This window comes from Natrix helvetica (assembly GCF_964273705.1).
Source record: "Natrix helvetica genome assembly, chromosome: 5".
NCBI classification, from domain to species: Eukaryota; Metazoa; Chordata; class Lepidosauria; order Squamata; family Natricidae; genus Natrix; species Natrix helvetica.
The window spans coordinates 91,161,950-91,176,763 of NC_138551.1; the positions used below are offsets into that span (position 1 = coordinate 91,161,950).

At 47.7% G+C, this 14,814-nt stretch overlaps 1 protein-coding gene across 5 annotated transcripts in view; it reads right to left on the reverse strand.

Moving 5' to 3' along the window:
- The window catches only part of TET1 (tet methylcytosine dioxygenase 1), a 131,460-nt gene that overhangs the window by 105,019 nt on the left and 11,627 nt on the right, over nucleotides 1-14,814 (reverse strand). The window contains exon 1 of one of the 5 annotated variants that reach the window (XM_081953964.1): nucleotides 3,616-3,706. The exons of 1 other annotated variant lie outside the window; for it this stretch is intronic. The gene's annotated coding sequence lies outside the window, so the exon portion shown is untranslated. Of the gene's footprint in view, nucleotides 1-1,001; nucleotides 1,457-3,371; nucleotides 3,540-3,615; nucleotides 3,707-14,814 lie in introns of those variants that run through there. 3 more of the 5 variants (XM_081953961.1, XM_081953965.1, XM_081953963.1) reach the window with 3 other exon arrangements.

Below are 14,814 nucleotides of genomic sequence, written 5' to 3' on the forward strand. Positions count from 1 at the left end.
TAATGCTCTTTTGCTTATTAATGCTTTCGGTGGCAAAATATGACTTTATCTGGATTTGTTCTAACATTCCATGCACGAGGCAGCACCGTTGCACAATAAAAATGCTATCTACAAGCAGGCACATATTCTGTAAAGGTTCTGAGGAGAGTGACCTGTTGTCACTAAATAAGTGGAAACGCACAACACACAAATGCATTTTCATAAGTGTCTCAGCTACAACTTGCTGCTGATTCTTAAAGGAAGAGAAAGTCTCTATACGGTATTTTAAGTCATGCCAAGTGTACCTTTTGTTTGCTTTTACAGTTTGACAATTGCACATCAGCATTCTTAGAAATGACTCACAGATTCTTTGACAAATGTCTGTTACAGGTAATCCTGGACTTACAACCACAACTGAGCCCAAAATTTCTATTGATAAGCAAGGCAGTTGTTGAATTTTATCCCATTTTACTACCTTTTTGGCTACAGTTGCTAAGCAAATCATTGTTGTTAAATGAATCATGCAATTGTTAATCGAATCTGGCTTTTCAAATGGTGAAGTTTTCAAATGGTGATCACATGACCCCGGGAACAGTGGAACTGTCATAAATACCTGCCAGGTGCCAAGTGGCCAAATTTTGATCATGTGACCATGGGAATGCTGCAACAGTCGTAAGTATGAAAAACAATCATCAGTCACTTTTTAAAGTCCTGTTGTAATTTCAAACAGTCACTAAACAAATTGTTGCAAATTGAGGAATACTTCTATTGGAACAATCCACCCACCTTCCACAATGGATTTGTTCCGAAATACTTAAGAAAAACTTCACACGTCTAGCCAAATACCAACACTAACGGTGCCCACTGATAAAAGAGGGAGACCTTTCGAATTGCCCACTTTATTCAAATGTGCAATCTGAAGGGTAATCTCCAGAAATGTTATTAGCTATGCAGCCAGATGACCCATTTCAACATTCAAGCAGCTGCAGGTCAGGAAGCATTCAAAATATTTATGACATTACCAAATTACAAGTTATTCCAGATTGGACACTCCTCATGGCACATTGCATGCAGGAATGCTGGCATGCACATTTTCATCACGGTGTAATCAGCCTTCATGTTAAAGGAAGGCAACTTTTCTTGAAACTGTAATGCGCAAGAGGGAGCCATACGCCAGAGAGAACTGTGATCGACTGCTGTTCCTCTGCACAATTGCTTAAGTGCTCAAGGATATGTACATCCATCTGTCACTCTTCTTGGGAATCTTTGCTGGCAGATGAAGATGGAGTTGTGGCCGAATCATTGTTGCAGTTTAATGAATCACTTGTGCATCACAACAAGAAAGGCACATTTTGAAAACTCGAGACCCCCTTCATGGGTCTCAAAAGCCAACTTTTGCACTTTGAAGTTGCTCTCCCCCAACACTGCTACTGAAGAAATCAGGGTGGCATGCGTCCCCATGCCATGCAGACTTGTATTTCTGCTGGATTCTTCCAAACTGATTCTCGCAAATCAACGGCTTGAAAGCGGCTTGCCCACCCCGGCCTCTGTCCCCGTGTTCAGAGGATCAAGAAAGAGGCCTTTTCTCCGCTTCAGAAAGTTCTCCACTCACTTCCTACCCCTTGCAGGACGAAGGAAGCCGCAACAGCGTTTAGGGAAGCAGAATTACAGTGAAAACCTTATGACTTGGCCACATGGTCTGCAGGGGGCAGAAGGAACAAGGGCTAAAGTGGGGGGAGAGGCAAGGCTGCCTGTCCTTCCAAACTGCTGCCTAGAATGTCGGTGAAGATTCTCCATCATCTCCGGTAGAGTTGACTGGAAGTTGAGTCATGGCAACTGGGCTTCTTTTTATTTGGTTTTTTTGAAGCGTTGGGTTCAAAGAAGCTTCTTCAGTCTCAAGCAAGCGGGATCATCCTAACCAATTGTTCCAGGCTGAAGAAGCTACTTGGAGAAGAAGCTACTCAGGGAAGAAGCTACTCAGAGAAGAAGCTCCTTGGACAAGAAGCAGCAGCAAGACATTTCAAAAGCAAAAAAGGCAAAACAAGCCAGTTGCCTGTGACTCAACTTCCAAACTGCTGCCTAGCATGAGCCCCGCGGTTGAGCAACCGCAGATAGAGAGAGATACGGCCTCCTTCCTCCAGAAGAAGCAAGTTACCAGCAATTGGTGGTGGGGGGGGGGGGAGGACGGGGAGAGAAGACCAATCCAGGCCTCGATTCTCATTTCAAGCAGATGGCTCCCTGCAGGGAAGGAAGGAGGGGGGTGTCGCATCTCCAGGATTTAGTAGCCCAAAAAGTAGCCGAGAGTCACGTCCTCGTCCCAGAAGGGGCTGAATAGCCAGTCAACAAGTTACATTCCATTTTAACTGCTTGACCATGCAAGAGAATGAGCCACGATGGGGCGTGGAAAAAAAACCCACCCCAGACCTTATTTCACTCTATGCCTCTTCAAACACCCCCCCCAAAAAAACCCACACCCTTCCTTTCTCTCACCCCCCCCTCCAAGCTTCTGTTTAAAACAAAGTTTAGAAGATGCCGTTTTAACTTTCGCAAAATCGAAAGCTTCAGTAAAGAAAAGAAAAGAAAAGAAAAGAGGCGACCGGGGCTGCCGATCCATCCTTTTAAATCGTTCTCTCTTTGTATGGAGATTTTAAAAAACCACTTTGCTTGCCCACGGCGGGTTTCTTCTTCCAGGCTTGGCTTCGGTCGCTTTAAAAGGCAAATTTGGCAAATTCTTGGATGCTTTTAAAAAAGAAAAACCAGAAAAGAGGGAAGGAGAGGGAAGGAAGAAAAAGGAGAGGAGAGGAAGATGGGGAGGGGTAGGAAGAGGAGGAGAGAGGGCATGAAGGGGAAGAGGTAGAGAGGAGTAGGGGGCAGGAAGGGTAAGAAGGAAAGGGAAAGAAGAGGAGGAAAGGAGAAGGGAGGGAGGAGAAAAGGAAAGGAAAGTAGGGTGGAGGTACAACAAAATAGATGTATGGGACAGTAAGCAAAGCAATCCCGATCATATATTTTAATTTTTTATATAGAAATTTTAATGTTAAAATGTGATAAGCCTAATAAATAAGAGAACTTGTAAATGTGTGTATGAGACTAAAAATAAAAACAACTTTTTTAAAAAACACGAATATTTTACATTGGGCCCTAATTTTCCCCCAAACGTCCCATTGATCCGCCTTCCTTCCTTCCCTGGTCATCAGCCGAAAAGTTTGTTGGCAGCGTGGAAGGTTTTTGCTGCAGAGAAGGCGATCCGGGTTTGGTGGGGAGGAAAGGGTCTCTTTGAACCACCCCAAAACCTCGCTAACCAGTTTCACGTGCGAAAAGGGCTTCGGCACCCCCCTCCTCCTCCCCCCCCCGCAGGATCGGCTCCCCCCGGGGCTCGATCCGCGGATACGTACCAGTTTGGCTGCCTCTTCAGGAAGAGCCTACGAGGCATGCATGGCTTTGCAATCCGCCAGCGCAGAAAAGCAAGGGAACTTCCATGGCTCCTCCAGCCGGCTTGCGGACAGGAGAGGGGGAGGAGGGGAGGGGGAGAGAAAAAGTCTTCCAAGGTAAAGAGAAGCCCACCCACCCCCCCGACCCCGAGCCAGGGGCAAAGAAAACGTGCTCTCCCCGCAGAGGTCGCAACTTCCCCGGCCAGACCCGCTGGGAGGGAGACTACTCCACGCGGCGCTGCTGAGCTCTCTCCGGCCGTCCGGAGCCCTGTGGCGGAAAGTAAAACGCGAGCTGGATTCGCCACTGGAGCGGGATTGCTTTACTTTCTCCGGTGGAGGGGGGGGAGCGGTCAACAAGCCAGGCAAGGCATGATTCTGAAAGGGATTACTAGCAGCGGATCACTTAAAAAGTCAGAGCCTCCCTTATGATAGAATCAGATTAACAGAGTTGGAAGGGACCTTGCAGGTCATCTAGTCCAACCCCCTGCCCAAGCAGGAGGCCAATCGGGGATGTAGGTAATATTTTTCAGTCCTCACACTTGCACCCCCCACCTGAGCTTGGATTTCTGTCTGTCAATGGAAACAGAAATTCTAAGGAAATAAGATTAATTTAATTTTGAGGAAGGGTGCAGTTGGTTTCCACCTTTTCGCATCCTGACCAATTCAACTTGTACCAATGTTTTGGAGATAGCTCTAACACTTTATCTGTATAATGGACATTTTGTACACACTAGTATCTTCATAAAAGAAACAATTTGACCCAGTGTAACCGAATAGTATCTTAAACTGCAAAAACATATATTTTAAACATTTAGAACAGTGTTTTTCAACCTTAGCAATTGTAAGAGTTCACCACACACTTCAAGTTAAATCTGACAATTGCAAAGGTTGAGAAACACTGATATAGAATAAGATGCCATGATACAATGGAACAATGTGTTCAAGAAATTCCCCAAAAGGAGGTGCTGAAATATAACTGAAAATAATCCCAACAAACACACCAAAGACAAATTCCTTGTATGTCCAATCACATTGGCCAATAAAGAATTCTATTCTATTCTATTCTATAAAGAAAAAAATTGGAATGTAGCAGCAGAAGCATTCTGACTATATAAAACCTAACAAAGTTTTAAGAACACCCAACTTTAGATAGGATTGGACACATAGCAAGGTGATGGAAAATGGAACTACCGGTAGTCCTATTTTCTCCTTGATGGGATCAGTTGCATTATAAGTAGATTTCTACCTAACCTTTTTACTGAGGCATATACTGCAGTCCCTTCTCCTCTTCCTCCTCCTCCTCTTTTTCTCCACAATTCTGGAGGTAGGGAGAGCTAAGACTGCTGAAAAAGATTCCTCTTATATATTAGGCTGGTTTCTAGTTTCTTTTAGTATTTTTTTAATCCTGCCTTTATTGTTTTTATAAATAACTCAAGCAGTGCTCATACCTAATATTCCTTCCTTCTCCTATTTTTCCCAAATTAACAACCCTGCAAGGTGGGTTGGGCTGAGGGAAAGTGATTGGCTCAAAGTTACCCAGCTGAAGGTAGTACTAGAACTCCCTCTCCTGGTTTCTAGTTTGGTGCTTTAACCATTAGATCCAACTATGTTATTGGCTTTCCAGAAGCTTTCAACAATAGAATTGTTTCAGAGATACTGTAGAGATGTGTTATTTTATATTTTGAAAAACTCATATTATGGATTTTTAATGCACAGTGGTACTTTGGTAGTCAACTACTTTGAAACTCATTAAATGTGATTCTTGATTCATTTTGATATGAAAATTTTGTCTCATATTAGTTTGTTTGGTACTCAATATGCAAGCTACAACTTGTTGGTATTGGCTGCCTTGTGACTTACTACATTATTCCTTATAGGGGAAAAAAAGTTTGATATTCATAATTTCTGGTACTAATCACGCCTCCTGGAACCAGTTAATGGCAAGTACCAAAATGCCATTGTAGTTTCCTGCAAATTTTACTATACTATTATCGCTATATGGCTATTGTAAACTACAAGTTAACAATAAATCACTGCTGACTTATTCATTCTGAAAAATTGATAGGTATTCACTAAGAATTCTAAAGTAGAATAAAGAAGCGGGAATGAACATGGATACAAACATGGGGACGATTCCCTCTAATGAATTTCACTCTCTAGGCCCTAATAATTCTAAGCATCTGGAAGTCTCACTAAACGTTTATCTCGGCGCTTCTCAATCTTAGCAACTTTAAGGTGTGTGGACTTTAACTCCCAACGTTCTGAGAGTTGAAGTCCACACATCTTTAATTTGCCAAGGTTGAGACACTGATTTACGTGACATCCTCCTGAGGAATAAATGAAATGCCAGATAACTGGAGGGTACGTGCAGCGGTGTCCACAAGGTTTGAAATCAGTAAGGTGGTTTCTTCCATTTTTTACCTTTCTCTTCAAATGCTAATGAACACATGCCCCGATTTTCAACAAATCTTAAGAGGGGAACTCTTAAAGCACAGATATCAAACTCTGTGCCGTTTCATTGCTGTCAGGTGATGTTTCGTGACTTTTTTCCCTTCGCAGAAATGGGGTCGGCGTGGCCTGCGCATGACACATCCGGTCCGTGGGCCGCCAGTTTGTCACCCCTGGGAAAGGTCAGCCTAAGACAATAACTGGGTAGATTCGAATCTAAAACAAATATTTATGTCGCCTGATTTATAAATACTTTTGAAATCAGTGTGTTAGTTATCAGAAGTTAGCACTAATTTGTCAAGAATAAATCTTGCCAGACTAACTGTAGCACATTTTATAGGATAGCTACCATTGCAGCTCAAGATGTTCTCATTAGCAAGCCAGTATGTTATGGATGTAGTGTCATAATAATTAAATAACATCTTAGTATCTTAGGCATTGTAGTAATTATGTTCATTAGTCATTCATTATCAGCCTAGAGAGATTCAGTTATTCATTATCACACTGAAAAAATATTCAGTACATTGCCACAAGTTTCTGGTTAGAACTTTGTTATAGTTAGATATAAAGACAATCCTTGCACCTGGATTATGTTAAAGAATAATGTTTGTCACTGATAAGACAATATCATAAGTAGGCTAGAAAAAAGACTAGGAAGGTAGAATCTGCAAGGCTGGGTGTGCCTTGATCAAATTATGCCTTAAGCGAGGAATATTCTTCAACAGTTTTTTCATTTGAAAAAGGAAATTAGTTGCTTATATTCAGCACATCTTGGACAAGGAAGGAAAATACTAGTAACAAAACAATACTCACACAAGCCCAAATTACAAACAAAACTAGTCACAGTTTGAAAAGAACATTGGGGGGGTGGGAAATGGGGCACATTTCACAATATTATTACTTAGAATCAAATCTACTTTGGAGAAAATGGCTTTACAGAATAAAAAACATAGCTTCATTTACTTCTGAATCTTTCTTAGTAGTTTATTCAATTTAACAATTTGCTATTTCCTTCTTTGGGTTCACATTAATTACTGGTTCTGAAGTTCCCCAGGGGTTATAGGGTATGTAACAGAGATGGGTTGCTCCTGGTTCAGCCCAGATTGGGTGAGCCGATCATGGCAGCGGCAGGAGGCTCCGCCCACCTGCCTGGATGCTTCTGTGCATGTGCAGAAGTGGCTCGCGCATGAGCAAAGCAGTAGTATAAAAAATGGAAACCCACCACTGGTATACAAGCTGCCCTGGTTCCCAATTTACTTCTGGGTCCAACTCAAGGTGTTAAGTTTCCACCTTTCAAGCTCTTCACGGCATGGGTCCAGATTGTCTAAGGAACTGTCTCACCCCAATGGGATTGGCCTGCCGCACCAACCCTGGCAGAAGGGGCATACTGCAGACCCTGTCCATCAAGGAATTCTGGCTGGAGGGTCCAGGAGAAAAGCCTTTTTCTGCTGTGGCTCCTGCCTCTGGAACACCATGCCCCACAAGGTGACAGCCATACCTACCCTTTTGGCATCCCAAAAGGCCTTGATGATCTGGCTCTGCCAACTGGCTTGTAGCCCCAGTGGGGGAGTCTCATTCTGGAAGTGGTTAATAGACGGAGATAAGGAGAGCAAGTTTGGTCTAGTGCAGGGGTGTCAAACTCAATTTAATTGAAGGCCACATCAGGGTTGTGTTTGACCTTGGGAGGGCAGAGACGGATTGCTCCCAGTTTGCCCGGATCAGGCGAACCGGTAGTAGCGGCAGCGGGAAGCTCTGCCTACCTGCCTGGATGCGCACAAATGCGCCTGAACTGGTAGTAAAAAAATTGGCAACCCACCATTGGTCAGGGGGCCTGAGGGTGTGTGAATGGGGTGGGCATGGCCACCTTGAGTAACTTGTGTCGGGGGCGCCTGTGGTAGCCCAAGTGCTTTGCCTGTGAAAACGGGCTCCCAAACTCGGTTTTCGGCTGCAATGGCCTCCTGCAACCCTTTGCCAACGGAAATGGAGCTCTATTTTTCCTGGCAATGGCACCGCAGACCGATCCTTCGCTGTTTCCAGAGTGGCCCCGCAGGCCAGATCTAAGCACCTCGCAGCCAAATCTGGCCCCCAGGCCTTGAGTTTGACACCTCTGGTCTAGTGGTTAAGGCACCAGGCTAGGAATATAGCCTAGTGCCTTCACCTCTTACTATAACTGAAGACCGTGAGTTCTGTTTTCACCTTAGGCACAAAAGCCAGCTGGGTGACCCTGTGCCAGCCATTCTCTCTCAGAGCCAACTCACCTCATAGTGTTGATGTTGAGGGAGAATTGGAGGCAGAAGTTGTGTTGGATATGTTCACCGTTATATAATAAAGGAGGGGTACAAACAAACAAATAAGACCCCACCTCCTCCCAATATACATCTTGCTATCTTCCTCCCCCATCTTTTGTCAATTTTAATCAAATGTAATATAATTATTGTTTTAACATTAAAGGTTTTATATAATATTGGTGTTTTAATGATTGTAGGCCACCTAGAGTCCCCTTTGGTGATATGGGCAGCATATAAACTTAATAATAAATGAATAAAGATGAATGTGATTTAGGATTTATTTCTGTACATAAAAACCATGTTCTTCTTGGTTCTATTATTAAAGCACTAGGCTAGAAAACAGGAGGCTGTGAGTTCAAGTCCCACTGTAGCCATGAAAGCCAGTCATTCTCTCTTAGCTCAGTCCACCTTACAGGGTTTTTGTTATGGGGAAAATAAGAAAAGGAAGAAGTGTTGGATATGTTAGCTGACTGGAGTTATTTGTAAAAATATACTAAAGGTCAGGTACAAATAAAAATGTCAAATATCAAGAGCTGAGTATTTGTCAACTTTGAGGATGGATGCATGGATGGATAGAAGGAAACTGTGCAATATTTTAGCAATAGTAGGTTGTTACTGTTAGATATCCATACTAGCTACAATGGTTTCCACCAAGGTACTCTGTTCCGGCGGGAACAGAGGTTTAATCCTATTGGTCGAAGGGTCTGACAGCTCCCTATAAAAGGGCTGCTGTCAGACTCAACCTTCGCTGGATTGTTCTCACTTGTGTTATAATAAAGAGCTGTTGTTACTGTTAAGCCTGTGTGTGCCTATCCATTACCCAATCTAACACTGGCGACGAAGGTGGAATTGGAAGGCAACTAGGCTAACCAAAAAGAGTGAAGAATCCAGCAAGTGCATCCAGCCCGGAGCTCAGCGCGGTTTTCAAGCAGCCATTTTTGAGTGGCAAACTCAAAACGCCCTCTGAACACAAAATGACCATGCACGCCTCACCGACTCCATATGACCCAGTCACCGAGCACTGGGAGTCATACATGCTACGATTTGACTGCTTCTTCGAGGCAAATGACCTCATGAGCCTTTCTGAAGGGGACGATAATTAGCTAGCTCCACCAGGTCCAGGGAAGGCCTCTTGAGTAGGGGCCTCACCACCGCCTCTTTCAAGGCGACCGGCAAGGACCCCTCCTCCAGTGAAGCGTTCACAAGACCCAGGAGCCAGCCTCGTGTGACCTCCCAGGATGCCAGTACAAGCCAAGAGGGACACGGGTCCAATAAACATGTAGTGGCTCGCAGTCGCCCACGTAACCTGTCCAAATCCTCAGGGGCAACAGAGTCAAACTCCTCCCAGCGTGGTGCCTCAAGACTTGCTTCCGACGTCTCCCCTGGGCCACTGACGGGGGCCCATCCACTCCGGATCTGAGCGATTTTATCCTGCAGATGTTCCCCAAACTCCTCTGCTCTACCCTGTAAAGGGGCTTCCCGCGGCCTCTGTGATAGAAGGGAGCGGGTCACCCGAAACAGGGCGGCAGGGCGGTTATCTGCGGATGCAATAAGAGCGGCACAGTGTCTACGTTTAGCCGCTCTCAGTGCCACAAGGTAGGTCCGTAAATAGGATCTTACCTGTGTTCGGTCAGATTCGGAGCGTGAGGACCTCCACCTGCTTTCTAGGCGTCTCTTGTGGCGTTTCATCACCCTCAGCTCCTCGGTAAACCAAGGAGCCAGGGTGGTTCGTTGCCGCAGGAGAGGCCGCAAAGGCACTACCCGGTCCAAGGCTCCAGCAGCCGCCCTATTCCAAGCGGCTACTAGGTCCTCCGTCCGGGAGTGGGTCAGGACTACAGGAAGTGGCCCAAGCTCCGTCTGGAACCTGTAAGGTTCCATCAGTCGCCTGGGGCGGAACCATCTGGGACAGTCAGGTTCCACCTCCCCGCGGTGGGGGGTAGCGCCGGGGAAGTCGAGCCAGAGAAATGAGTGATCTGACCATGACAGGGGTGTAATAACCAAATCCCCTATTCCCAGATCACTCGTCCACTGTCCAGAGACAAAAACAAGGTCCAGTGTGTGCCCACCTTCGTGTGTGGGGCCCTGAATTAATTGGGTCAGGTCCATGGCTGTCATGGAAGCCATGAACTCCCGAGCCACCTCGGATGCTTCACCCGTCGACGGCAGGTTGAAATCCCCCATAACCACAAGTTTGGGGGTATCAACCGCCGTCTCCGCGATCAGCTCGAGGAGCTCAGGCAGGGCCGCTGATGTATAGCGAGGAGCCAAGTATACAATCAGCAAGCCCAACTGCCTCCCGGGGCCCCATTTCACACCAAGGGACTCACAGCCAGATATCTGCGGCACAGTGAACTCTCTCGGTTCCAGACTCTCCCGTATAATTACCGCCACCCCACCACCCTTACCCAGGGCCCGCGGCTGATTAAATGCACGGTAGCCTGGTGGGCACATCTCCACGAGAGGTAAACCGCCCTCGTGGCCCAACCAGGTCTCCGTTATCCCTGCAAGGTCCGGCTCCCCCTCTGAGATCAACTCATTAATGAGGGGGGCCTTGTTAACAGCGGACCTTGCATTGCAGAGCATCAGCCTCAGGCCCTGGCTCTGTAGGCCCTGGCCACCTAGGCTGCGGGGGTTGGTACGAGTGACCGGGCGTGTCCAGCAGCCGCGGTCTCCCAACCGACTACGAGATTTTCTTCCGTCCTCGCACCCACCCCTCCCCACGACCGTTGGAATAAAACAACCCTCTATAGGAAGGTCATTTTCCCTTCCCCCCCCACTCCGCTCACTTCCCCTTTGACCTCACCTGTTCGCCTGGCAAAAGTCCCCCTCCTGGCCTGATTATCCCTCCCACCCACCCTGGTACCCCCTAAAATGGATAAAAAACATCTGGTTAAAAACCCCCTAAGTCTTCGCTTCCTCCACCTCTCGGGGTTAACAAACCCGTCATTAAGGTGGGCCCTCGAAAGGGCAAAGGGCCATGTCTGCGAGAGGGGGGACTCCCGCAGCAGGAGCAAGTCTGACCTCGAGTATATACTGGGGGGAGCTGCAGCAAGGGCCAGGGTGCTGTAGATGTTAAATTGAGTCAGCAAGCCAGGTTCCTCATCAGATGGTAAGTCAGTACGTGGATGATAAGTGGATGGTAGATAGATGGTGAATAGGTGGAAAGTAGATGGTAAATGGTGGAGGCCAGGAGGCAATCTGTGGTGTGGGTGGGCAGGCAGTCTAGGTAGATATTTGATGGAGTTTGATGGTAAAATTGATGGTAAATTTGATGGTAAGCGGGTGAAAGATGGTAAAAAATGGTGGGGGGTAGTTCCGCAGGCACGCACAGTAGTCAATGGTTATAGATAGTCAAAATAACAAGTAACAAGTGACAGGTGGGCAGGTTTAGCCATGGCAGGTAGATGGCAAATGGCAGGGGTTGATAAATCCTTTCTCTTCCTGGCACTGAACCTCCTGCCAATGGAAGCCTCCTGCCAATCTCCTGGGCACAGACCCGTCCTGCCCCTGGTGCCACAGGTCTCCCTCCTTCTGCCAGGCTCCAGCATAGCTCTTTAAGGGCTAGCCCCATCGTAGCCTGCCTCCCCCAGCTTCAGCGGCCCCCCCGCTGTTAGTCCTGGCCCGAGCGCTGCTCCGGCCGGCCTACGGCTCTCCCGCAGGCCTTCTTCGGCCTCCAGCGTCTCGAGCCTCATGCAAACCCCCGAACGGCCTTTCAGCGGTCCTCACCCTCCAATTCGGCCTTGCTAGCATCGCCGATGCCGTCGTTGCGCCGCCCGGGTCGCTGGGATGCCGCCGCCGCCACCCGTTCATCCTGCCTCTGCCCCTATCTCCGCAGACGCCGACGCCGCCATCACCAGCCTCCAGCTGAAGCTCCAATACCGACTCCACCTCCAACTCTCATTTCAGCTCCAGCTGGGGCTATTTTGGGTGTTGGCAGGGGAGCAGAGGTCAACCCTGAGGTCACTCACTTGTGGGGTGCCGCAGGGGTCGGTCCTCTCGCCCCTCCTGTTCAACACATACATGAAGCCGCTGGGTGAGATCATCCGTGGTTTTGGGGTTGGATACCATCTGTATGCTGATGACACACAGCTGTACATTTCCACCCCAAACCACCCCAACGAGGCCGTGGAAATGATGTCCCGGTGCTTGGAAGCCGTTCGGGTCTGGATGGGGGACAACAGACTCAGACTCAACCCCTCCAAGACTGAGTGGCTGTGGCTTCCGGCGCCCCGGTTCAACCAGTGGATTCCATCGCTGGCCATAGGGGGCGAACAACTGCCCCCTGTGGAACGGGCGCGCAATTTGGGCGTCCTCCTTGATGCCCGGCTGTCGATGGATGACCATGTGGCAGCCGTGGCAAGGGGGGCGTTCCACCAGGTTCGCCTGGTGCGCCAATTGCGCCCCCTACTGGACCGGGACGCCTTACGCACGGTCACTCATGCGCTGGTGACGTCTCACCTGGACTACTGCAATGCTCTCTACATGGGGCTCCCCTTGAGATGCACCCGAAGACTACAGCTAGTTCAGAATGCGGCCGCGCGGGCCATCATGGGAGGGACAAGATACTCCCATATAACACCACTCCTGCGCGAGCTGCACTGGCTGCCTGTGGTTTTTCGGGTGCGTTTCAAGGTGTTGGTTACTATCTTCAAAGCGCTCCATGGCACGGGACCTAGTTACCTGCGGGATCGCATCTTACCTCATACATCCCTGTGACCAATCCGCTCTCACAGGGAGGGACTCCTCCGGGTGCTGTCCACTAAGCAGTGTCAACGGGCGGCGCCCAGGAACAGAGCCTTCTCTGTGATCGGCCCAACCCTCTGGAATGACCTCCCCCCCGATATTAGAACTACCACAGACCTCCGCTCCTTCCGACAGAAGCTTAAGACCCACCTGTTCCAGTTAGCTGGCTTAACCGATTCATAATCCCATTTACCTCCTGGCAAACATCTTATTGGGCAGTTTTTTAAGGGTATTTTAATGTTTATTTGTATTTTATTTTATATATTGTACAGTCTACATCCTACCTCCTCCGCGTACCTATTTGTATATTTGTATATTGAATGTATATCTATATTTTGTACTATACTGTTTTAACATGACTGTACACCGCCCCGAGTCCTGTTTAGGAAAGGGCGCGGTTTAAAAATTTAATTAAATAATAAATAAATAAATAAATAAATAAATAAATACGCACCCAAGCCATCCAAGCACATTTGTCGGCATGAGTTCAATATCAGGAACCAAAAGGAGGGCGAGTTGATAAGTGAGTATGTTGCCGTACTTCGTAAAGCCGCAACATATTGTGAATTCAGAGACTTAGATGAGCTGATTCTGGACCGCATAATATGCGGCATTCGGGACATTAATTTGCAGAGGAGGTTGCTGGCGAAATCAAACCTCACTCTGCAAATCGCCTTGGACAAAGCCAGGGCGTCAGAATCAGCTGTCAAATCACTTCCGGTTCTGGCGGCTGACGGCGACGGGCAAGCCTTGCTCGCCCCACGCTTTCCCATTGGGCTCCCCACTCCTTGGGGGGCACAGGACGCCCCGTAGAGGCTCCTGCCGGAGGAGCGGCACGGCAGGGGATCCCCTGGATCGGCGGCAGCCGGGGGGGCCCCCGCTTCGCTCTAGGCACCGGGGAGCATGATGGGGGACGCTCCGGCGTCTTCGCTGTGAGGCTGACGGAAGAAAAAGACAAGCAGAAGGACGCGGCTGCGGTGCGGTGAGGCGACAACTCCCTCTCATTCCCTTTATTGACTTGGAAAAATTGCCAGCAGTTTAAACTTTTTTCGGCTTGGCTGGAGAAGCGTGGCTGGAGGGAGGGGGATTTCCCCCCCCCTTGGACAGGCGGCTTGAAACAATTTTGCTCTCAGCCCCAAGGGAAGGAGGAGGAGGGAGAGCCAACTAAGGATGTCATGCTCCTATTAATGGCGAATTTTGAACTTAAACCCATAATGGAATGATGATCTGGAAAGTTTGGAAAGCTTGAAATGTTGTTATGCCTCTAAGCCCGAAGCTGGCAGGGCAAGATGGCACACTTCCGTTGTCTTCATGAACTGTGAAACCTGACTCCACCTTTAAAACTTCAGGCTTCCGGTCTTTGTCTCCGTGCTACTCAGACAAATCTCTTGTTGACTGTTATCTCTTAGACTCCCTGGAGTGAAAAATTTAACTCTATTGCCAGGGTGATTAGAAAAATCCTCCTCTGCTTGAACCTTCTGTCTCCTGGACTCTCCTGGCTGTTCTACCTCTCTGACTGACCACTCTATACACTGACTGAACTCTTTATTCTGTAAACAATGTCTCCTAAAAAAACACCTCCTGGAAAGCCTGGATTTGCTGCTTCTGCCCCGACATCTGCAAACGTCCAGTCCTAGTACACAATCAACGATAACAGCTCTGATGCAACCTAAAACTACAGAGACTGAGTTTCAACAAATGTTTCAGCAACTTCTACAGGGACAAGAGGAAAGGAAAAAACAACTAAAGGAGATGAAAGAAGAAATTAAAGAGAATCAGGCCCAAATCAACAAAAACTCACAGAGACTGGATTTCTTGGAGGGTGGGACAGCTGAGATGAGGGAGGGGATGGAAGGGGTGCAGAAGGGGAACAAAGAACTTGACACCCAGCAGATGAAAATAGAATTTGAGAGAATGTCCTTTTACCT